General features: G+C 41.0%; 1 protein-coding gene and 1 long non-coding RNA gene across 11 annotated transcripts in view; one reads left to right on the top strand and one right to left on the bottom strand.

Moving 5' to 3' along the window:
- LOC105465113 (copper metabolism domain containing 1) overlaps positions 1-23,219 on the top strand; it is a 248,464-nt gene that overhangs the window by 214,884 nt on the left and 10,361 nt on the right. Inside the window, exons 3-4 of one of the 10 annotated variants that reach the window (XR_011611791.1) lie at positions 4,098-4,203; positions 6,803-6,863. The exons of the other annotated variants lie outside the window; for them this stretch is intronic. The gene's annotated coding sequence lies outside the window, so the exon portion shown is untranslated. The remainder of the gene's footprint in view (positions 1-4,097; positions 4,204-6,802; positions 6,864-23,219) is intronic. 10 annotated transcript variants of the gene reach the window in all.
- On the bottom strand, positions 11,539-15,837 carry LOC112423710 (uncharacterized). The gene is made up of 3 exons (XR_003014241.2): positions 15,297-15,837; positions 13,902-13,953; positions 11,539-11,672 (listed from the first exon to the last, which is right to left on the bottom strand). It is a non-coding gene; the product is annotated as an uncharacterized lncRNA (long non-coding RNA).

Raw genomic sequence — 23,219 nt, forward strand, 5'->3', positions numbered from 1 at the left:
TTCTCTTTTTTCTGTATCACTTGGACTGTCTGAACTAGAACTTTTCTATTATATCTTTGACCTTTTACTTCAAATTGTAGTTCATTGTGTATTGCTGGGTCTCAGAAAACAATACCCCAAAATGAAAGCTTCAAAAGCAGAAGTTTTTCTGACCTCCTGCCCCCCTGCTCTCCTGTCTCTCAGTCCCATTCTACCCTAAGGCTGACCATGGCATCTAGAATCCCTCTTCCCCAAGGCGGGTCATAGAAACCAGAACTCCTTGTCCCCAAAGCCAGCCGTAAAACCTAAAAGTATTACTCTAACATTCCCTCTGCCTTTCTATGTAAAAACTGGCCATAAAGAAATGATCTGACCTCCCTTATTTGACTGTAGGCCATAAGACCCTGGTTCCACAGAGAGTCCTGTCCCACACCCAGAAGGAAGGAATGCATACTCAGAGAGGCTGAGAAGAATTTAGACAGACAGGCCTTGCTGAGTTTCTCCACTCAATTAGTTTTAGATTCTTTGGTGTTAGACCCTTTTTGTCCAATCATATTTCTATACCTCTTCCATACTTTGTTGAACCTACGCACAAAAATGGAAAATTTCCCCTGTATCTTTGGCTCTCCATTGTAAAGGCTTCTGTGAATACAGGTTAAATAGATTTGTCTGCCTTTTCTTCTATTAATCTGCCCCATGTCAGTGGTTTTTTTCAGTGAACTTTTAGAGGGCTCTTGGCCCCTTCAGTATATACATCTCTTCCACGCTATCATGAGTTTGTTTGTTTTGGGTGTACACCATATATAGAACTTAGCATGTAGTCATCTTTGCTTTCAACTTTTAGTTAAATTTTATAATTCACTGGGCAGACCAGTTGAGCAATTTCAAAAATTTTTGAAAAATTTGCTTCTTTATACATGTTTCCTGAAATCAGCAACATAAACAGAAATGGAACCTTGTATCATCTATAGTAAATTATTCTCAATAATTAGAATTGTAATGTGTGCCATCAGTATTTCTTTTTTTCCCAAGACAGGGTCTGGCTCTCTCACCCAGGCTGGAGTGCAGTGGCATGATCTCGGCTTACTGCGACCTCTGCCTCCCAGGTTTAAGCGATTCTGTCACCTCAGCCTCCCAAGTAGCTGGGACTGCACACACATGCCACCACACTCAGCTACTATTTGTATTTTTTGTATAGGCAGGGTCTCACTTTGTTGCCCAGGCTGGTCTTGTACTCCTAAGTTCAAGGGATCCACTCACTTCAGCTTCCCAAAGTGCTAAGATTACAGGCATGAGCCACTGCCCAGCCCATCAGAATTCTTTTTGATTAAACTTGTTATAGGATAATAATATGGGTTAGCAATATTCACTGTATCCATTAGGCTGGGCACAGTGACTTACGCTTGTAATTCCAACACTTTGGGAGACCAGAGCAGAGGATCACTTGAGGCCAGGAGCTCACAGTGAGCCTGGGCAACATAGTGAGACCCCATCTCTACAACAAATTTAGAAGAAAACAACAGGCCAGGCGTGGTGGCTCTTGCCTGTAATCCCAGCACCTTGGGAGGCCGAGATGGGTGGATCACCTGAGGTCAGGAGTTCAAGACCAGCCTGACCAACATGGTAAAACCCCATCTCTACTAAAAATGCAAAAATTAGCTGGACGTGGTGGTGGGCACCTGTAATCCCAGCTACTCAGGAAGCTGAGGCAGGAGAATCGCTTGAACCCGGGAGGCAGAGGCTGCAGTGAGTTGAGATCACGCCACTATACTCTCGCAACAGAGTGAGACTCCGTCTCAAAAAAAGCAACAACAGCAAACACATCCCTTACTTTGTTCCATTCTTATGTTCTTCCCACAAGCCAGTCAGTCATCATTTAGAAGTGCCTGCTATGTGCCAGGCACAATGCTAGGTGCTAGAGATAAAACTGTAAACAAAACAGAATCTGTCTTCTAGGTTCAAGAAACAGCCATGTAGAGAAAGCAAATTTATGACTGGGCTCAGTGGCTCATGCCTGTAATCCCAGCACTTTGAGAGGCCGAGGTGAGCGGATCACCTGAGGTCAAGAGTTTGAGACCAGCCTGGCCAACATGGAGAAACCCCATCTCTACTAAAAATACAAAATTAGCCAGGCATAATGGTGCATGCCTGTAATCCCAGCTACTTGGGAGGTTGAGGCAGGAGAATTGCTTGAACCTGGGAGGTGGAGGTTGCGGTGAGCTGAGATCGCACCATTGCACTCCAGCCTGGGCAACAAGAGCAAAACTCTGTCTCAAAAAAAAAAAAGAAAGGAAAAAAAAGCAAATTTATATAACATAATAGTAGATTGAATTGTAAAAAAATTCTAAGAAAACAGAAAAATCTCTTATTATGATTGTCAGAATCTGGGCTTAATTGCTTGCTATGAGTTTTAATTTCTATTGAAATCCTTGCTTGTCTGTCACCTTCCTTGCCTATACTAATTTTGGGGGTTTGTGTTTTGGGTTTCAGATTATTTAGCTATATATAATTATTAAAAGTAAATAGCATTTATTAAACTTAAATATGATTTATTAAAATATGTTATTAATGCTACATAATATGTAAGTTCTTAGAAAATCATAAGAACATCAGATCTCTGAAACTTCAATTTTTATGAGCGAGAGGGAAGGGGAGGGATTGCCACTTTTAAATGACCAGATTGGGCCGGGTGCAGTGGCTCACGCCCGTAATCCCAGCACTTTAGGATGCCAAGGCAGGTGGATCACCTGAAGTCAGAAGTTCAAGACAAGCCTGGCCAACATGGCAAAACCCCATCTCTACTAAAAATACAAAAATTAGCTGGGCGTGGTGGCAGGCTCTTGTAATCCCAGCTACTCGGGAAGTTGAGGCAGGAGAATCGCTTGAACCTGGGAGGTAGAGGTTGCAATGAGTCGAGATTGTGCCACTGCATTCCAGCCTGGGCGACAAGAGTGAAACTCTGTCTCAAAATAAAATAATAAATGACCAGATCTCTCAGTAACTCATTTACTGCTGCAAAGACAGCATCAATCCTCCAGCATTGGGGATTACAATTCAACATGAGATTTGGGCAGGGACACATGTCCAAACTATGTCAGGGATTATATTTAAAATACCTTTGAAATACGTTAGAGAATGAACTTTTTTTTTTTTCTTTTGAGACAGGGTCTGGCTCTTTCACCCAGGCTGGAGTGCAGTGGTGTGAACACAGCTTACGTCCAGCCTCAAAATCCTGTACTCAAGCAATGCTGTTAACCTCAGACTTCCAATGTGCTGATATTACAGGCATGAGCCATCGTGCCTGGCAGAAAATGAACAATTTTCACTTGGGTGAAACGAATTCTTTATATATGGCACTTTGCTTGGACCAAGGGGCACATATACATCATTTTTAGTCAAATAGTCAATTTGTTTCTATCAGTACCATTTAATCCTATATATGTATTTGCTAATCTTAAATGGCCATCACTTCTAACATTCTTGGTTTTTAACATTCTCTGTGTTCTACTCAGGGTAGCTCTATTTTCCGCTTTTTCTGAGCTATAGCAAAAGATATGTATCTTTGTCTGTCCTACCCTTTCAGCTGACCTACAGGAAGCGACTTTCCCTATACCCTTGCTGTGTGAATGGTAGAGCATGCCAGCTTTTCAACCCTACTACTGGCCTCAGCTAATTAGATCAGAGGAGACCCTGAATGGGGGGTGACCTGTCCACACTCTAAACAAGTATTTCATGGTTTGGTGTGATGAGTTTCACTCAGACAGAGAGAATAGTTTTTGAGACATAGAGTCAACTCACGATTTTCAACTTATAGACTTAGGGAAGCTGCCAGGTGGTGATGAGCACCAAAACAGAGGTCACATAGAATTTGAGTTAAGGTATTAATTATTGGCCATCTGTATACTGCAGAAGTTTTCTGGAAGGGAGAAAAGAAAAGAATTGGTAAGTAGAAGCAAGACTATGTGGAAAGTGCACATTCGTGTGTGTGAGACTGTAAATCAAGAAACAAAGGAAGGGTGGAGAAAAATATTAATCTACATGCTTGCAAGAGTAGCAACAGTTCCTGGTGGGTCCCTAGGCCCTGTGAGACCCAGACTTGCCTCCTCACTATTCTGCAGGTCTACCATGCTCATTCATTGCCAGCTCTACATCTGCTTACGCTGGTCTTCCTGCTTGCTTCTGATCTTTCTCACCACTTCAAGCCATATTGAATATTACCACCAGGTTAGTGTTCCTTAAAATCCTTAAAATTTTAAGGATCATGTTATTTACCTAGGCAAAATTCATTAATGGTTCCCTCATTGTCTTATAGGAAAGTTTAAGTGATTTAGCAGTGTATATATTGCTTTTTCAACTCTGTCCTCTAGGATTTTTCTGTAAAAGAACAAAGTTCATTGAATTTGGTATTTTAGTGTTGCAGGTAAAGGTGAGGGTCAGTAGCTCTATTCTCCTGGCCATTTGTCTCTAGGAATTTTTACTGAGAGTATCAACTGGACTGGTAGCCCCGGAATCATTTGTTGCAGAAGAAAACAAAAGTGGCTCTGAGGTTGAAACATGAGCTGCTGGAGGCATGTCTCTGCGTGGTGAATATGGATGGCAATGCGTTCTGGGGCTGTTGTACCTGGTTGAAGACTTTTATGAGGCCAGTCTTTTCCATCCAGCTTCTTGCCAACTTTCAGGCAGGTTGAAGAGAGCTCTGCCTGATGATGAACCTGACAAAATGCCAAACTGTCCAGTAGTCTTTTCTTTGGGTTTTAAATTCTAAATGTTTTTATTGATTAGAAAGAAATAGCCTCTTTGAGATCATTTAATTTTTGCTTTGAAAGCCTTGACTACCACATTGCCAACAGCATTTACTTATAATGTGGTTGGTTAAACTGGCATTCATTTGGGAATTTTTTAGAACTCTAAGTTTTATGTGTCAACATTCAACTTTATCTTCTATTTTTGAAAAAATGGAAAGAACAGTAACACATAACCCTCGACAAGATATGAAATATAGTGATCCCTTCCTCATAATGGCTCTCCATTATCTACAGACTTTCCTTTAAAGGTTATAAAAAACTCTAGAATTCAATGTCTTTCACATTTTTTCCCACCTATGCCCTATTCCTTCTCAAAAGGAATCCTATCTTTCAGCAAAATGAGTCTGTTTATCCCCCTAGCATGCCAGCCATATTTCTTACCTCAGTATTTTTGCATATTATGTTTGCCCAGCCTGAACTGTCTCCCGTCTCTAGCTTGCAAAGCCCTGCTTAATATTTACTTCCCCATATCAGAATGATAAAGTATACATTGGCATCACATATATTGGCATCACAATGCCTAAAAGTATTTTAGGCAAAATACTTTTTAAATACATAACTCATCCTTTCATAGCCAGAGAATTCTGCACTATAATTTTTGTAGGAGAGGAGAAAATTTTTCTCTGCCCTGTAGTTTCAGTGTCTGGGGTCCTGCCAATTAAACGGACAGAAGACAGATTAACAGGAGAAACGGTTTATTACATGTGCATGTGGAGGACTTCATAGAAAAAAAATAAAGACCTAAAGTGGTTAGGCCTGAGATCTTATATACCATTTTTAACAAAAAGTGGTAAATTGTGGAGATGTACAAGACAAAAAAGGGGTTTGATCTTTCTAGGGAAGGTAAATATAGGGGTTGTTTTAGGGAGGTTTGTTAGGCAGATTGATCTCTTGCCATCTATGAGCTAATAATAATAAGACTCTAGAATCATCTCAGGTGATTAAGAGTCATTTTGCCCTTCCTGTATAAAAGGTAGGGACATTTCCACAAAGGAGATTTATGTTCTGCTTTTAGGCAAAGCATTTCTCCTGTTTATCAATTGCCTTCAATTCAAAAAAATCATTCTGCGAAGGTGGCATATTTTGGAGTGGTATGCTCTTATATCCTTCCATTTGTAGTAGACCTAGATAACTGTAAACATTGTGCAAATAAAATAAAATTGGGCGTGTGTTACAAAATGTAGTTTCCGTAATCTTTTGAAATAACAAAGATCTGGCAACACTGGGCCCACTTTTCTATAAATAACAGGCTAGAGCTGAGAAGTTATTATCCTTCTAGATGATACTGTACTCAGCACTTCAATCCCACCACTCCTCACTCTCCCCATATTGCCCCAGCCAGCTTTAACTGTCTACTTGGCCTGTCTGTCCCACAGGCAATTGAATTTAAGATAGAGATACCCAAAAGGGCAGTATTCCAAGAAGAACAGAGATTATCAAGGTGCTTGATAATGACTTAATAGCTAAGAGAAGTGACTTCATACTTATTTCCTATCTCTTAATTGAAAGTAATTAGCATACCAAGAAATGAAAAACCTTTCAGAAAGTAATTTTCTGATCTGGCTCGGTGAGGTTGAGGGTAATCACCAAAAAGCACTCTGTAAGCCCTGATGTCATTTTTTGGGATCCATTTCCTCCAAAGCTCTTGGGGACAATAGAATGGAAGCTAAGGTTTTAAAACAGCTAATATATAGGAGCAGGAACTCATTTTGGTCTTAAATGTAGCTACGCCCATCTCTTCTCATTTGAGTCTTCTTATAAACATTTTGATTTGTCAGTTATAGTTAGCATTTGTCCAATGCTTTAAATATTTTCAGGTGCTTTTATTCTACTGCCTTCTTAAAACTTTCTAAAAACCCTATGAAGTGGGATAGAATAAATGAAGAAAGTCAGGCTCTAAGAGTTTTAAGTTAATTATGTAAATTCCCATGAGTATTAGGTGATAGAATTGGAAGTAGATCCTATAACTTCAGTCTTCTGATTTCTGGTCTTGTGCTTTGTAATTTTATACTGTCTAGGTCTTCATGATCTCCCTATAAATGATGTCATCCTGTTTTTGTATGTTATCAAAGGACAGAGGTAACTCCACTAACCCTAACAACTAGATAAGAATGTGAGAATTGAATTTTGGAACTGGGTCAGCCTCTATCTGTAATTTATTCCATTGTCTTTATTTCCTTGAATAAACTGCCTGGGAGGTGGCTAATAGTTTTCTCATGACGTGAAAAGTATTAATCTACATGATCTTGATCTTTTTTTTTTGGTAGAGATGATGAGGTCTTGCTATCACATGCCTAGGCTGGTCTTAAACTCCCGACCTCAAGTGATCCTCCTGCCTCCCAAGGTGTTGGGATTATAGGTGTGAGCCACCACATCTAGCCCTACATAATCTATTGAAATTGCCCTTTTCTGGCGGGAGTGGGAGACAGGGTCTCTGTTGCCCAGACTGAGTGCAGTGGCACAATCACAGCTCACTGCAGCCTTGACCTCCTGGGGTCAGTCTCCCACCTCAGCCTCTTGCGTATCTAGGACTACAGGGGTATACCAACATGCCTGGCTCATTTTTTATTTTTTTATAGGGATGGGGTCTCACTATATAGCCCAGTCTGGTCATCTACTCCTGCCTCAGCCTCCAAAGTGTTGGGATTACAGGCATGAGCCACCACACCTGGCTGAAGGGCAGACACTGTTATTTAAAGCTGAATCCCCATTGTCTACGACTATGCCTGGCAGGTATAAGACACTTAGTTTTTTATGCCTAATTCACTGACTTACAGTTTTGTGATTCTTACATTGACAACTGACTGCCCCAAGTCAAATGCTGGCTGCTTTTCTGACATCCCCTTTCTCCTTGAGGTCTGACAGAAGTGAAGAGTGATCAGCCCTGTGAGGCAATGTGGACATTGACCCTGAGCCACGTGAAGTTGAGACAATTATGTTTATGTGATTAAAGTCTCCGTGTTAGATGGCAAATATGTTTATCTTTGTATACCTTTCTCTCAATTCTGCTTGTACTTTAACCTTTTGTAGTATAGGGAGGAAAAATAATTTTCTCCTCCACCATTCACGAGTTCTTATCTGGGATACCCTTCAAAAAATACAGATTAACAAGAGAAAAACAAATGGAAATTTAATAACATATACCTCTTGTATATATGATAAATAACCCAGAGAGATGAGTAAATCTTTAGGGTAGATCTCAAAGGGGTAAACATCAGGCTTAAATACTGTCATTCTCTGAAACAAAAAAAGAGTGGGGAAAGGCGCAGCTAAGATGGCCACAAAAAGCACCATAAAACAAAGGTAAGGTTTATTAATGCAGATTTAAGTCTGTATTCTCTATTGATTGAGTCTCTAGTGATTTAGTCATCTTTCTTTTCCTGGTGCAGAGAGGGAGATACCTTTACGAATGGAGATTTCCTCTATAGATGTACATTTCACTTACAAATTTCTCAAAATAATCCTTATGCTAATGAGGCACATTTTGGGGTGGCATATCCTAAGCCTTGTAAAGATGGAAAAAGTATAATACCTTTTCTCACCCATCATAAGGGTCACAGCTGACACTCCAACAAGGACAGGTTAACAAGAGAAAAGCATAATAAATTTATTTCATCAAAGCTTTATGTGACAGGGGAGGCTTCAGAATGAAGATCCCAAGACATAGGGAAAACTGTTTTTATGCTTAGGTATGATAAAGAATGGACAGTTGCGTAGAAATGTACATAGGGTATATTCTAATGGTAATAGACTGAGGGGGGAAACTCAGCAAGGCCTTTCTGTTCAGATTCTTATTGGCCTGTCTGTGTAGCATTCCTTCCTCCCAGATATGGGGCAGGACCCTCTGGAATAAGGGTTTAGAAGGGAGAGAGTGACCTTTTTAGGTTTTATGGCTTGCTTTGAGGGAGAGGGGTTCTAGTTTCTGTGACCCACACTGGGGAAGAAGAATTCTGGTTTCTATGACTTGAAACGGGAAAGAGGGGAGGGAGACAGGAGGGCAGGAGAAAGTCAGAGGCTTGGCTTCTGAGGCTACTTCTGGGGCCATCCAGTCTCTTTTAGTTAAAAGTACTCAGCATGCCAAAGTGCCATGCTTTGGGGGGGAGGTGTTGAGCCCCAATAGTCCCATTAGTAGTCATCAATACTTTCAAGTTCCTTTAGTTCAGAGCTTTCAAAGAGGTGCCATTTTTCAAGGTCTGTGTGTACCATGAAGTGAGAGAGGTTGGGAAGCACTGCTTTATTAAATTGTATTCATAGTCAGATTCAGGACTTCAGTAAGAAGCCTTCTACAAGTTCTTTGGTAATGTAGGTGAGGAAGATACACTGATGTGTTTGAACCAGTACATCAGCAAGTCTACTATTTTCAGGAAAAGCAAGTGCAGAAATCCAATTTTAAAAGGTTAAGAAGGGCTTACTGTTTAGTCCTGAGACTTTGCCAGTTTCTTCATGGTTGAACCTGGCCTTTTCTGATTCCAAATATTGAGTGCAGTGGGTGGTCATGTTGAATAAAGACCTCTCTTAAGACGGGAAAAGAGGGCAAACAGTGTGCCTGGTCCTTACAGGGAGAAAAAGACTCTTGGAAGAGCACAAAGCTCTCAGGATGTTAAGTAACACTGTAAAAACATGCAGGAAGGGATTTATGTTTTGGGGCTTGTCATAGCCTGAAGCAGTTGGTGCTGTTCCCTAATGTGAGAACTTTTTTGTTTCTCCAGAACAATGTCAGGCCCCAGGAGTCTTTCACATGACTGTTTGTCACTATTAAGAGCCAAGTACCTGTTTTGAAGAAAACAGAGCTGGTAGTTAAAATGTTTAGCAGAACAGCATTTACATGCAAAGACTCTTTTCTAACCCTAATCTTCAAAATGCTCTAAATATACTGAACTTTTAAGCATTATATTAAGATCTCGTGAGTGATGCAGTGGAGTGAACTGAGAAGAGATTTTTCTCCTTGAATTAACAATGTCTACAAAAGAATATATGGGCTGGGCACCCCATGCCTATAGTCCCCCTACTTTGGGAGGCAGAGGTGGGAGGGTCACATAAGGCCTGGAATTCAAGACTAGCCTGGGCAACATAGCAAGACTCTATCACTACAAAAAAATAAAAAATAAAAAAATTAGCTGGATGTCGTGGTGAGTGCCTGTAGTACTAGCTACTCAAGAGACTGAGGCAAGAGGATTACTTGAGCTCAGGAGATCAAGATTATGATGAGCTATGATTGTGCCACTGCACTCCAGCCTGGGCAGCAGAGCAAGACACTGTCTCAAAAAAAAAAAAAAAAGTATATATGATTTTCTGGAAATTTCCGATAGAGCCATTATGGTTTTTATTTTTATTTTATTTTTATTTTTGAGACAGAGTCTCTCTCTGTCACCCAGGCTCACTGCAGCCTTCGCCTCCTGGGTTCAAGCGATTCCCCTGCCCTAGCCTCCTGAGTATCTGGGATCACAGACACCCACCACCACACCCAGCTAATTTTTGTATTTTTAGTAGAGATGGGGTTTTCACCATGTTGGCCAGGCTGGTCTCAAACTCCTGACCTCAGGTGATCCACCTGCCTTGGCCTCCCAAAGTGCTGGGATTACAGGCATAAGCCACTGTGCCCGCCTGGCCTGAGCCATTATATTCTAAGAAATAGATGCTAACATCCTTCAGGGTATAGTGTGTTCATCGTCATCACATTGATTTAGCCTGCAGTTGTTTAATAAGTATTTCTCAGGGGCAGACTCAGACTTAGGGCCTTTGCTCTATAAGTGGCAGAATTATTGGAAGTTTCATTTTATATTTGTGTTACAGTATTTTTACTCTTCATTGATGAAGAGAAATATAAAGGCTTTGCTTTAGAATTTTCTTTTCTCTTTTCAGATGGCAAATGTAAACCCTCATTACAGCCCATTTATGAGGATATAATTTTCCATTAGCTTTGCTGGAGGCCTGTCCTCTCAGTTTGAAGTGAAGGATTCAGGGATTTTTCTGGTTTGTTTCGTGTTATATTTTTATCCCTAGGTAGCATTTTACTTTCATTTGAAGTCCTGATTGACAGAAGGAAAAACAGAAAAATGATAGAATACTTGAGTAATAACATAGAAAACCCCAAATTATATTTGATCCCAAATCTCGAGGTGGGTTTATACTTCTGTACTTTGAAGAATTGATGCAGCTGCTGTAATTCTTGTTTTGTTGTGTTCTAATCTCTTACATAGAGGATTGACTGAACATAAGCAGAATAATTTTATTGGTATTTTCTCAGAGGTGGAGAGGATGAGATTATTATACTAAAACAATAGATTGGAAATGTTCTGCATACCACCTCCCTGGCTGTTATCAAGAGGGCAGGGGAATTATGGAAATGAACTGTGAGTGGTGTCTTAACTGTGGACTTCCTGGTTTTTCAGTGTTATTTTTGAATATTAAAATTATCTCCCAGTTTGATTATAAGAAAATTGCTTGATTTGAATACTCTCCCCTTCTTTCTTAGGATTGCCAGTGATGGGTAGACAGGAAAGACAGAGTTTGCACCTGAGCTCTGGACCCTGCTTTTAGTCAGTGCTCATTAGCAGTCCCCTAAGCAGGCTCACGTTCTCAGCTGCTCCAGACTGGAGTCTTGTTTGTGTTTGGTGCCCTGTCATACTCTCCACTCTGCTGCACTGGCCAGTGTCATGCCCAGAGCTTGGAGGAAAGGAACACACTTGACTCTGGTGCTTCTGGTATTCTTCCCCTAGCCAATGCATGTGTTGTACAGGCAGGAGCAGGGTATCAGGAGGTAGCCATTAGGAACATCCAGGAAGCAGGATACTGCTGCAGATTTCAGGCTGGCGGTGAGGTTCCTTGGTCAGACTAGATTGCCAGGGGTGCAGTGCATTAGTGTCAGAGTAAAGCACTTATTTTTCCCTTTGGGAAAGTAAACAGAGATAGTGCTTAATTGGCCAATATTTTTTAATATTGTTGAGTATGAGATACTATGGTAAAAAATCAGAGGTGTAAGGCACAGTTTTACCACCAAAAAAACTGTGAAGTTGCTTTAAATGCATTATCATTAAATTCTCACAACAACCTTATTTGTTAAATCAGTTAAAACCACTCTTTTGCAGATTAGGAAACTAAAACCTAGCCAACCACACAGCTAGAAAGTGGTGGAGTCTTTATTTAGATTTCCGTTTAGGTCTGTATGATGTCAAAGCCTATGTTCACTAATCACTGGGAAGAGGAACTAGTCAATAGATTAGGCACACACACACATAGTGTGCAATATTTCTCACGTTTATAAGATCATTAAATTTTCCACTAATTCAGAGGAGGGAGAGTCCTGTTTGACTGGAGTATCAGGAAAATCTTCATTAAGAAAATGGAACTTAATCTAGGCCTTGAAAGATAAAGAAGTAGTGAGGACATTCAATGTGGGAATAATAGTGTGAGTAAAAGATAAAAGAGTTATGACATCTAAATCCAGTGTGTGATTATAGATTTGATTCTGGGAAAAAGTCTATTTAGGGTATTACTGGGGCATTTGATAAAATTTGAATATAGACTGGATTAGATAGTATTTGTCAATATTATATAACTGTGGCTATGTAAGTTAGAACATATATACTAAGCTAATTAGAGATAAAGGGGCATGACATCATGTACTTGCAAGTGGTTGTGTGTGAGAGAACGACTGATAAAGCAAATATAGTAAAATATAAACAATTGAACAATTGGTGAATCTGGGTAGAATATAGGAGAGTCATAATTTTGGTGGGGTTTTTTTTTGGGGGGGTTTGTTGTTGTTGTTGTTGTTGTTTTGAGATAGGGTCTTGCTATCACCCAGACAGGAGTGCGTGATCTTGGCTCACTGCAACCTCTGCCTCCTGGGTTCAATTGATTCTCTCACCTCAGCCTCCCAAGTAGCTGCAGGCGTGAGGCACCATGCCTAGCTAATTTTTGTGTTTTTTTGTAGAGATGGGGTTTGCCGTGTTGCCCAGACTGGTTTTGAACTCCTGGGCTCAAGCAGTCCATCTGCCTTGGCCTTCCACAGTGCTGGGATTACAGGCATAGCCACTGTACCCGGCCCTGTTGTATTTTTTATGTGCTTGAAATTATATAACAACAGTATTTCAGATGTGTTACACTTTATAAGTGTGGCTAAAATTCTTCAGAAACCAGCAAAACCCAACTAAGGCATCTCGGCTAGGACTATATTCTGTTCTTGCTTCCTCCATTGGTAAAGAAGTTGCCAAACCAAGTTGGTGAGATAAACAGAGACTATAATTTTACAGAGAAACTATGTTAAGTTGTAGTTAAGATGTTTTTCTTGGCTGGGTGTGGTGACACATGCCTGTAATCACAGCACTTTGGGAGGCTGAGGCAGGCGGATCACCTGAGGTCAGGAGTTCAAGACCAGCCTGGCCAACATGGCGAAACCCCATCTCTACTAAAAATACAAAAATTAGCCGAGCATGGAGGCATGCGCCTGTAATCCCAGCTACTCGAGAGGCTGAGGCAGGAGAATTGCTTAAACCCAGGAGGCGGAGGTTGCGGTGAGCCGAGATCATACCACTGCACTCCAGCCTGGGCAACAAGAGTGAAAACTTTGTCTCAAAAAAAAAAAAAAAAAAAAAAAAAGAACGACAAAAATGAACCTTGCCTCCAGTTCTGCTGCTGATGGTAATAAGTAGCTATATACTGGATCCTCCCTGCCTTCCTCTTTGCCCCCACACACACCCACAGAAAGAAGGAATAAGAGACCACCTTGCCTCATAATAGGAACTGAGTCTCTTTATAACATGCTTCTCTGCCTGGGTCTCATGCGCGTATTAACTCAGCCGGGCTGCTGCCATCACACTGCTACATTCATGCTAGAAATCTACCAAAATGGATGTACTCGTTGCCTGTCCATAAAGTGGTTTTTATAGGCTACTTAAGGTTGACTGTGAGTGTTAGACTGGCAATACCCTGCTTTCCTTTGAGTCTTTCTTAAAGTTAACTGAATCTTAGAATAACATTTACATGTGTATACTTAATGACTATTAATGATGGCGTTTATGTTCTATATGGATGTGAGTCAGGATTGTGAAACAGTTAAGCGCTCAGGTCCTGAAGCCAGATAGATCTGGGTTTAAAACCAGCTCTGCTACTTACGACTTGTGTGGCTTTGAACAAATTACTCCTTATCTTTCCTCACTTTCCTCATCTGTAAAATGGGATAAAATTATTCTCACTAACTGAAATAACACATGTACAGCACTTCACATAATGCTTGACATTTTATATGTGTTGAATAAATGTTAACCATTGTTAGTTATCATCATCATTATTTTATGTTATTTTGTGTGATTTCTGGCTCCCCCTGAATTTGCTAATGTCTTCCAATTTGTCAGACTTTACCAAAATCTCTCCTACTTCTGTCTTCCATGCTGATTTTTCTTTAGTGGCTTTTCATTTTTTAGGCATTTCGTTTTTCCCAAGGGTCCAGAAGTGATTCCTATACCCTGCCCCCTACTCCTGCCCCCAACTTTTCTATTCTCTCCACTGCTTTCAAAGAATGAGTGGTGTCCAAGTAAGAAAGTTTGTTTCTTCCCTAGTTGGGACCTGACTACCTACTCTGTCTTTTGTAAAGGATGGAACTTTTAAACCAAGTTTATAGAATTGTGTGCAATTTTAAGTAAATGAGGTCTTACTTTCTTTTCCTCCCTAACTTAGATTAGAAGTATATCAAAGCCCTTAAAGTCCATTGCATTTTCTGTTAAAACCTTTCTGCCAAATATGACTGAAAGAATGTGCTTTGGGTTAGATGGGCAAATTCTGTCATTTTTACAGTTATTCAAAGTGCCTTACCTTCTGGCTTGATCTCTTCCTGTTTAACAGTTCTGTTCTAAGGATCAAATGAGATCATGCATGTGAAAGGGCTTTCTAAACTGTGAGGCACATTGTTAATGTGAGGGATGATTATTGCATTTGAACAAAGGCCCCAGCAACCCAAGTGATGTCAGAATTCAACTTTAGATAATAAAGCAACCTCCTATCTTCCTGTCTGCCTAACACCACCTCCAGAAGTTTGCATGAAGCTATTTGAGCTAGAGAGATTGGTGACTAACTTCATGCAATGACTACAATCCTTTCTCCTAATCCCTCATTCCCATATTATTCTCTCTCAGGATGCTGTGCCAGATCCTAAGTTAGTCTTCAGGGCTAGACTTTGGGATATAGCATGGCAGTCAAGGCACTTAATAGGATCTCGTTGTAGGGATTAGGAGAGATTTCTTTTGTGCCATTTTCTAATCCCCATCCTCACAGGTTTTATCCTGGCAGTCCCCGTAAATTAAATTACATTTCAAAATCAAGTTCAGTGAGGGTGAGACCAGATATGGCTTCTGCCAAACTGGGCTGGCAGACCTGGGCAGTTAAGCAGATAGCTTTGGTCTATGTGTGTTTTTCTTATTTCTGGACTAAATACCAGAAATTATTATTTGTATCATATGGGCAGCAAATCAGGAAATAGGTGTGAGATCATCACCATCAACCACAAACACTTACCCAGATGCTTGATAAGCACAGGACCCTCTAAGCACTGGGGAATATTTTGTTGCATCCCCCCAAAATTCATATATTGAAATTCCAGCTCCCAGTACCTCAGAATGTAACTGTATTTGGAGATAAACACATAAAAAGGCAGTTAAGTTACAATGAGACTGTGGGGCAGGGGGAGAGGGGCTCAAATCCAAAATGACTTGTGTCCTTAAACACACACACACACACAAGACACCAACTGTACCTGCACACAAAGAAAAGGCCATGAGAGAAAAAAGCTATCTACAAGCCAAGGAGAGGCCTCAGGAGAAACCACACCAGCTGACACCTTGATCTTGGACTTTTAGCCTCCAGATCTATGAGAAATAAAATTTCTGTTGCATGAGCCACCCAGCCTGTGATATTTTGCTGTGGCAATTCTAGCAAACTAATACAGAGAATAAGAGGCCACCTTGCCTCATATATAAACAGAGATATAAACAGATAGAAAGAGGTTTTGCAGTGGGAAACCCAATAAAATTAATGCTCACAACCCATACAACTCCACCCCAGCCAAAAAAAAAAAAAAAAACAAAAACAAAATCCAAAACTTTTTTTCCCCAAATCAGCATTTTCTGAATTTGAAAGTCCTCTTATCCTTGGTCATTTCAACATTTGCCCTCCTTACATAGCTTTATTTGCTTTCTTTAGAGAAGGGTCAAGAGAAAGGCTACTTTCTGACTGTGCCTCTTTCCGCCTAATGGTGCTGTCATAAGTTAACTTCGAGAAACCACACTGAGAAAACCGGGAATAGATAGATGGCAGAACAAGTTGGTGATCCGTTTTGTTGGAGAAGAACTGCAATCCCAGAATTGGTTTGATTAGTACCACTTCTGCTTTCCTCCTCTGCCAAGGAGTTTCAAATTCATCGCTGATGCTGTGTTCCTGTTTTCGTATTAGATGTATTATGATGTTTCCCCGACTTAATCTGTAGATTATCATCCTTAGAAAGCAAGTACTGGCCGGGCGCGGTGGCTCAAGCCTGTAATCCCAGCACTTTGGGAGGCCGAGATGGGCGGATCACGAGGTCAGGAGATCGAGACCATTCTGGCTAACACGGTGAAACCCCGTCTCTACTAAAAAATACAAAAAACTAGCCGGGCGAGGTGGTGGGCGCCTGTAGTCCCGGCTACTCAGGAGGCTGAGGCAGGAGAATGGCGTAAAAACCCAGGAGGCGGAGCTTGCAGTGAGCTGAGATCCGGCCACTGCACTCCACCCTGGGCGACACAGCGAGACTCCGTCTCAAAAAAAAAAAAAAAAAAAAAAAAAGAAAGCAAGTACTATTGCATATTTTGTTCAGCCTATAGTGATGTGCATCTGTTCAGGCAGCTCTGGATGACATTGTTTATTTTATTATTATTATTATTATTATTTCTTTTTTTATTTCCTTTCGAGACAGTGTCTCACTCTGTTGCCCAAACTGGAGTACAGTGGCCCGATCACAGCTCACTACAGCCTTGACCTCTGGGCTCAAGCAGTCGTCCTGCCTCACTCAGCCTCCTGAAGAGCTGGGATTACAGGTGTGTGCCACCACACTGGCTAATTTTTGTATTTTTAGTAGAGACTGGGTTTCACCATGTAGCCCAGGCTGGTCTTGAACTCCCCAGACTGAAGTGATACACCTACCTTGGCCTCCCAAAGTGCTGGGATTGCAGACGTGAGCCGCTGCACGCAGCTGTGGATTTTTTTTTTTCTTCAATCCCTCGCTGTTTCTTTCATGTAAATATATTGTAGTTTGTTTATCAAAGTTGTTTGCAAATGAGTTGTTGCAAATAGAATGAACCTCATCAGGAATGATGAGGGGCCCTAATCTGAACTTCAAACTAAAATCAACAACACTCTCTTTTTAATGTGCTAAGAGTTTTGTCATTTTGGTTTCTTTGAGATTTAAGTGAAATTTATTTCTCGTTCAGTGTGATTTGCCTTTCAGCTCTTCAGTGGTTGTTCTTCAGGTATGCTGTCCATTGTCATATGGGAACTAGTTCTACTTAGCCAAAAATAAGATGAGTTCCCACACGCAAACCAGAGCACCTAAAAATAATTTTTTAACCAAATGTCTTTCGGCCAAAGTTTTTCAAAATACAGAAAATTCTTTTTTCTTTTCTTTCTTTTTTTTAGAGATGGAGTCTTGCCCTGTCAGCCAGGCTGGAGTGTAGTGGCGCAGACACAGCTCAGTGCAGTCTTGACCTGTGCTCAAGCAGCCCTTCTGCCTCAGCCTCCCAAGTAGCTAGGACTATAGGCATGTGCCACCACATCTGGCTAATTTTTGTATTTTTTTTTTTTTTTTTTTTAAGAGACAGGGTTTTGTCATGTTGCCCAGGCTGGTCGTGAACTCCTGAGCTTGGGCAATCCACATACCTTGGCCTCCCAAAGTGCTGAGATTACAGGTATGAGCCACCATGCCCAGCAAAATATAGAAAATCTTAACAGGTAATCATTAAACACTCCCTAAAGGCCAGGCACAGTGGCTCACACCTGTAATTCCAGGACTTTGGGAGGCCGAGGCAGGCAGATCACTTGAGTTCAGGAGTTCAAGACCAGCCTGGCCAATGAGGTAAAACCCCATCTCTACTAAAAATACAAAAATTAACTGGGTGGGGTGGCATTTGCCTGTAATCCCAGCCACTTCGGAGTCTGAGGCAGGAGAATCACCTGAACCTGGGAGGCGGAGGTTGCAGTCAGCCAAGATCATGCCACTACATTCCAGCCTGGGCAACAGAGTGAGACTGTTTCTCAAAAAAAAAAAAAAAAAAAAAAAAAACCAAAAAAAAAAAACCCTGCCTAGAATGAGAAGTTGTAAAATGAACTAGGACGTGATGTTTTGAAAACACATAGGACTGGGCGTGTTGGCTCATGCCTGTAATCCCAACACTTTGGGAGGCCAAGGTGGGTGGATCACTTGAGGTCAGGAGTTTGAGACCAGCCTGGACAACGTGGTGAAACCCTGTCTCTACTAAAAATACAAAAATTAGCCAGGTGTGGTGGTGTGCACCTGTAGTCCCAGCTACTTGGGAGGCTGAGGTAGGAGAATTGCTGGAACCAGGGAGATGGATGTTGTAGTGAGCCAAGATTGTGCCACTGCACTCCAGCCTAGGCAACAGGAGTGAGACTTCATCTCAAAAAAAAAAAGAAAAAACATAGAAATTAGCCATTTGTTTATTTATTTATTTTGAGACGGGATCTCACTCTGTCACCCAGGTTGGAGTGCAGTGGCACAATCACAGCTTACTGCTGCCTCGATCTCCTGGGCTCAGGTGATCCTCCCACCTCAGCCTCCTGATTGGCTAGGACTTCAGGTACCCACCACCATGCCCAGCTAATTTTTTTGTATTTTTTGTAGAGATAGGGTTGCCATGTTGCCCAGGCTGGTCTCAAACTCCTGGGCTCAAGTGATCTGCCTGCATAGGCCTCCCAAAGTGCTAGGAAATATAGGCATGAGCCACCACACCTGGCCATATTTAATTTTTTACAGCCCTTTAATGCATGAGAAATTAGCCAGTTATTTAATTGTATTTAACTTTTAGTATTTGTATAACTTGGCTACATTTTGTTTTATTTTGTTGGATGTTTCTAAAATCCCTTTGTAAATGCTTAAGTCCTGGTGCTTATGTAAATCAATACGGAATCAGGTATTTCTAATTAGTTCCCATTCTACCCTGTTAAATGTATACCAATTGGGTTTGAAAGTAGCAAAACTCAGGAGTCAGATGTGAGTCAGGAGTTAGCTGGTGAGACAGGTTGAATCAAAGAGGTGGGAAATTCTGGGCTTCACATAATTGGGGAAAATCTCTAGGTTTCTTTTTTCTTTTTTGTTTGTCTAGTAGTGAAACAAATATTGGTGGTACCTTTACCTTTTTTTATCCACTGGCCTATAACAGGGAACAGAGTGTATGTCAGACTGCTTTGAAATCTCTAGGGGAAAAAGAATAGTGATTACTCTTGGTTTAGCTGTACATAATTCATCCAACCCAAGAACCACTCATTCTTGCAAGATCAAAACTATTTTCTCCCTTTCAGAAACAAGGCAGGGTGGCCTGGGCCAAAATACATGTTCCTTTTGACCACATATTGGCAGGACAGGAATATCTATCTAGCTTAATTATGGCTCTAGCTTTTTTCTAACCAAGAAATCTCAAACCAAAAGAAGAACCTCTGGGTCCTATTCTTGGCACAGTCCCACTTTCTCTCTTCTTGGAAATTTAAACAACTTTGAATGGATAGTGTTTTTAGAGTCTTGCCTTGTTAGCGCACAGGCCCTGAGCCTGCAGATAAAAATGGAAGCACAGCAGCAGTAGGGTATATGTGTGTATGTGTAAATTCAGACTTTGGTTTTTATTGAGATTATCTTGCTAATGCCTCCTTTGTAAGGTTCCCTAAGTTTTCTTGATGCCTAGCAGCCTTGGTAACTGAGTGATTAGAAAGGCATGGAAGCCAGTTGTGTTGGCATGCATCTATAATCCCAGCTACTCGGGAGGCCAAGCCAGGAGGATTGCTTGACCCAAAGAATTCAAGACTAGCCTGGGCAACATACCAAGACCCCTTAAGAAAAAAAATATTTTTAAAAAAGAAAGGCATGGGCCGGGCACGATGGCTCACACCTGTAATCCCAGCACTTTGGGAGGCTGAGGCATGCAGATCACAAGGTCAGGAGTTCAAGACCAGCCTGGCCAATATGGAGAAACCCCTTCTCTACTAAAAAATACAGTAACTATCTGGGCATGGTGGCTCACACCTGTAGTACCAGCTACTTGGGAGGCTGAGGCAGGAGAATTGCTGGAACCCAGGAGACGGAGGGTGCAGTGAGCCAAGATTGTACCACTGCACTACAGCCTGGGCAACAAAATGAGACGTGTCAAAAAAAAAAGGAAAAAAAAAGAAAAGGAAAGGAAAGGAAGGGAAGAGAAGGAGAGAAAGAAAGAAGGCAGGCAGGCATGGAGCGTATGGATCAGAGAATCTGAGTAACTGAAAATATTTTACCTATGGATCTGTGTATGTATCTGATAGGAATTATAGAGTAAGGAGAGGGATTTGCCTTTGTTATTTTCCTGATTATTTTATATCTTGTGCTTTGCGGGGTTTGGTCCTACACCCCCTAGCCTCAGTCCCTCTTAATGCTTTAAGGCAGACTTCATGGTTCATTCTTCCTGGGATAAAATAAATCTCTTGATTTTTAAGTAATAGAAAGGTGTTAATGACCTCTCCTGAGAGTACTTATGTTTTAAAAACATAATCTAGGCTGACAAGGACTACTAACAGTAGTCCTAGTCATCGAAGGAAGGAAAATATTTGGGAATTAAAATATTCTTCTGCCTTAATTGCACCATAAGGTATGATTTTCCAAAGTAGTGTGAAGTCACGGTTAAAGTTCCTCCCAGCCGGGCACGGTGGCTCATACCTGTAATCCCAGCACTTTGGGAGGCTGAGGCAGGCGGATCACAAGGTCAGGAGTTTGAGACCAGCCTGGCCAACATGGTCAAACCCTGTCTTTACTAAAAATACAAAATTAGCCGGGCATGGTGGCACACACCTGTAGTCCCAGCTACTTGGGAGGCTGAGGCAGGAGAATTGCTTGTGCCTGGGAGGCGGAGGTTGCAGTGAGCCGAGATCATGCCACTGCACTCCAGCCTGAGCAATGGAGCGAGACTCCATCTCAATCAATCAATCAATCAATAAAGTTCCTCCCAATAGCTCCTATCTCCTTTTCCAGAAAATGTTTTGCAGAGCTGCTGTGATATGGTCAGATTAACCAGTTTAAGTTCACTTTGTTTTTCCATCTTGTGGAAATATCTAAAAGATGGACCAACAAAGGAGGGGGAAGACAAGCAGCAGAGGACCTGGCTAATTGCTGAATAATTAAGATCTGATGTTATTTTATTTTAAAAATGCCTTTTGTTTGTTTGTTTTTGAGACAGAGTCTCACTCTGTTGCCCAGGCTGGAGTATAGTGGCACCATCTCAGCTCACTGCAACCTCCGCCTCCTGGGTTCAAGTGATTCTCGTGCTTCATCCACATGAGTAGCTGGGATTACAGGTTTGTGCCACCAAGCCCAGCTAATTTTTGTATTTTTAGTGGAGATGGGGTTTTACCATGTGGCCCAGGCTGGTCTCAAACTCCTGGCCTCAAGCAATCCACCTGCCTTGGCCTCCCAGTTTTGCCATTTTATATTAAACCTGTGTGTGTCCCTTGGAAAGGTGATCGTTTAGATTTGTTTAGCAGTAACTTACATCAGTGATAGATCTGAAATTTCCTAGATACCAAATGTCTCTTCCTTGAGTTTCTAGTAAGCCATTTGAAAGTTCATGTTTCTTGTAAAGTTTATTTTTGAATAAAAGAATTTATGGGAATGCAGGCTTTTTAGTTTTTAAGTATTCTAACACTGTCATCAGCTGTCCTCACAAAAATCCTTTGAAATGCCTGTATGACATCTCCAGAAAAATCAGTAATTGTCCAGTGATGATTAATGTTTTTGTATTACACTAATACTGTAATACTTAGCCCTTTTCTGGGAGATTGTGAGAATACGGATAAACACTTCCTCCAGAAGATTCTGTGGCTCTGAAAGCACCTGGTAGGTGCAGAGGCACTGCTCTGTTCATTTATTAGAGTAAATTCTGTTACTTCCTGCAGACTCTATCTTAGTCCCACATGGCTCTCAACATGATGTGGGTATCTATTGAGTTTGGGGGTGAGTTATTTTAATTTAATTGCTCAGTAATTAAGTTGCAGTCCTAGACTGACTGATGTCAGTCCTTTTTCAGCCTCAGTAGGATGACTTGCATTGTGATTTGCAGTATGATTTTTTTCTCTTTTGTTAGCATGCGCTCTGAACATAGTAGATGTGGGACTTATTGGCTGTTGTGTTTGAAATGAGAATGCATCTAGATAAAAATGGCCTGAATAAGGACCATTGGTAGTAATATTTATTGGTTAAAAGAAACTTTGTCAAAGGCCAAAGAAAAAATATTATGTCACACATTTTCTTTTTGTTAAGTATTGTTTTAAGATACAGCATAAGCTATCCATTGTATAAGAACAGGTTATAGCAACAAGGCCATGTTTTAGCTATCCAGGACTTTTGATGCAAATTCTCTCTTTTTTTAAATTTTTATTTTAAGTTCTGGGGTACATGTGCAGGATGTGCAGGTTTGTTACATAGGTAAACGTGTGCCATGGTTGTTTGCTGCACCTATCAACCCATCACCTACATATTAAGCCCAGCATGCATTAGCTATTTTCCTAATGCTCTCCCTCCTCCCACCTCACCCCTGACAGGCCCCAGTGTGTGTTGTTCCCTCCCGGTGTCCACGTGTTCTCATTGTTCAGCTCCCACTTATAAGTGAGAACATGCGGTGTTTGGTTTTCTGTTCTTGGATTAGTTTGCTAAGGAAAATGGCTTCATTTTCTGTTCCTGCATTAGTTTGCTGAAGATAATGGCTTTGAGCTCCATCTGTGTCCCCTGCAAAGGACATTATCTTGTTTCTTTTTATTGCTACATAGTATTCCATGGTGTGTATGTACCACATTTTCTTTATCCAGCCTATCATTGATGGGCATTTGGGTTGATTCCATGTCTTTGCTATTGTGAATAGTGCTGCAGTGAACATATACATACATGTATCTTTGTAATAGAATTATTTATATTCCTTTGGGTATATACCCAGTAATGGGATTGCTGGGTCAAATGGTATTTCTGGTTCTAGATCTTTGATGAATCGCCACACCATATTCCACAATGGTTGGACTAATTTTGCATTCCCACCAACAGTGTAAAAGCATTCCTATTTCTCCACAACCTTGCTAGCATCTGTTGTTTCTTGACTTTTTAATAATCGCCATTCTGACTGGCATGAGATGGTATCTCATTGTGGTTTTGATTTGCGCTTCTCTAAT

The sequence above is a fragment of the Macaca nemestrina genome, chromosome 13, assembly GCF_043159975.1.
Source record: "Macaca nemestrina isolate mMacNem1 chromosome 13, mMacNem.hap1, whole genome shotgun sequence".
In the NCBI taxonomy this organism is placed as follows: domain Eukaryota; kingdom Metazoa; phylum Chordata; class Mammalia; order Primates; family Cercopithecidae; genus Macaca; species Macaca nemestrina.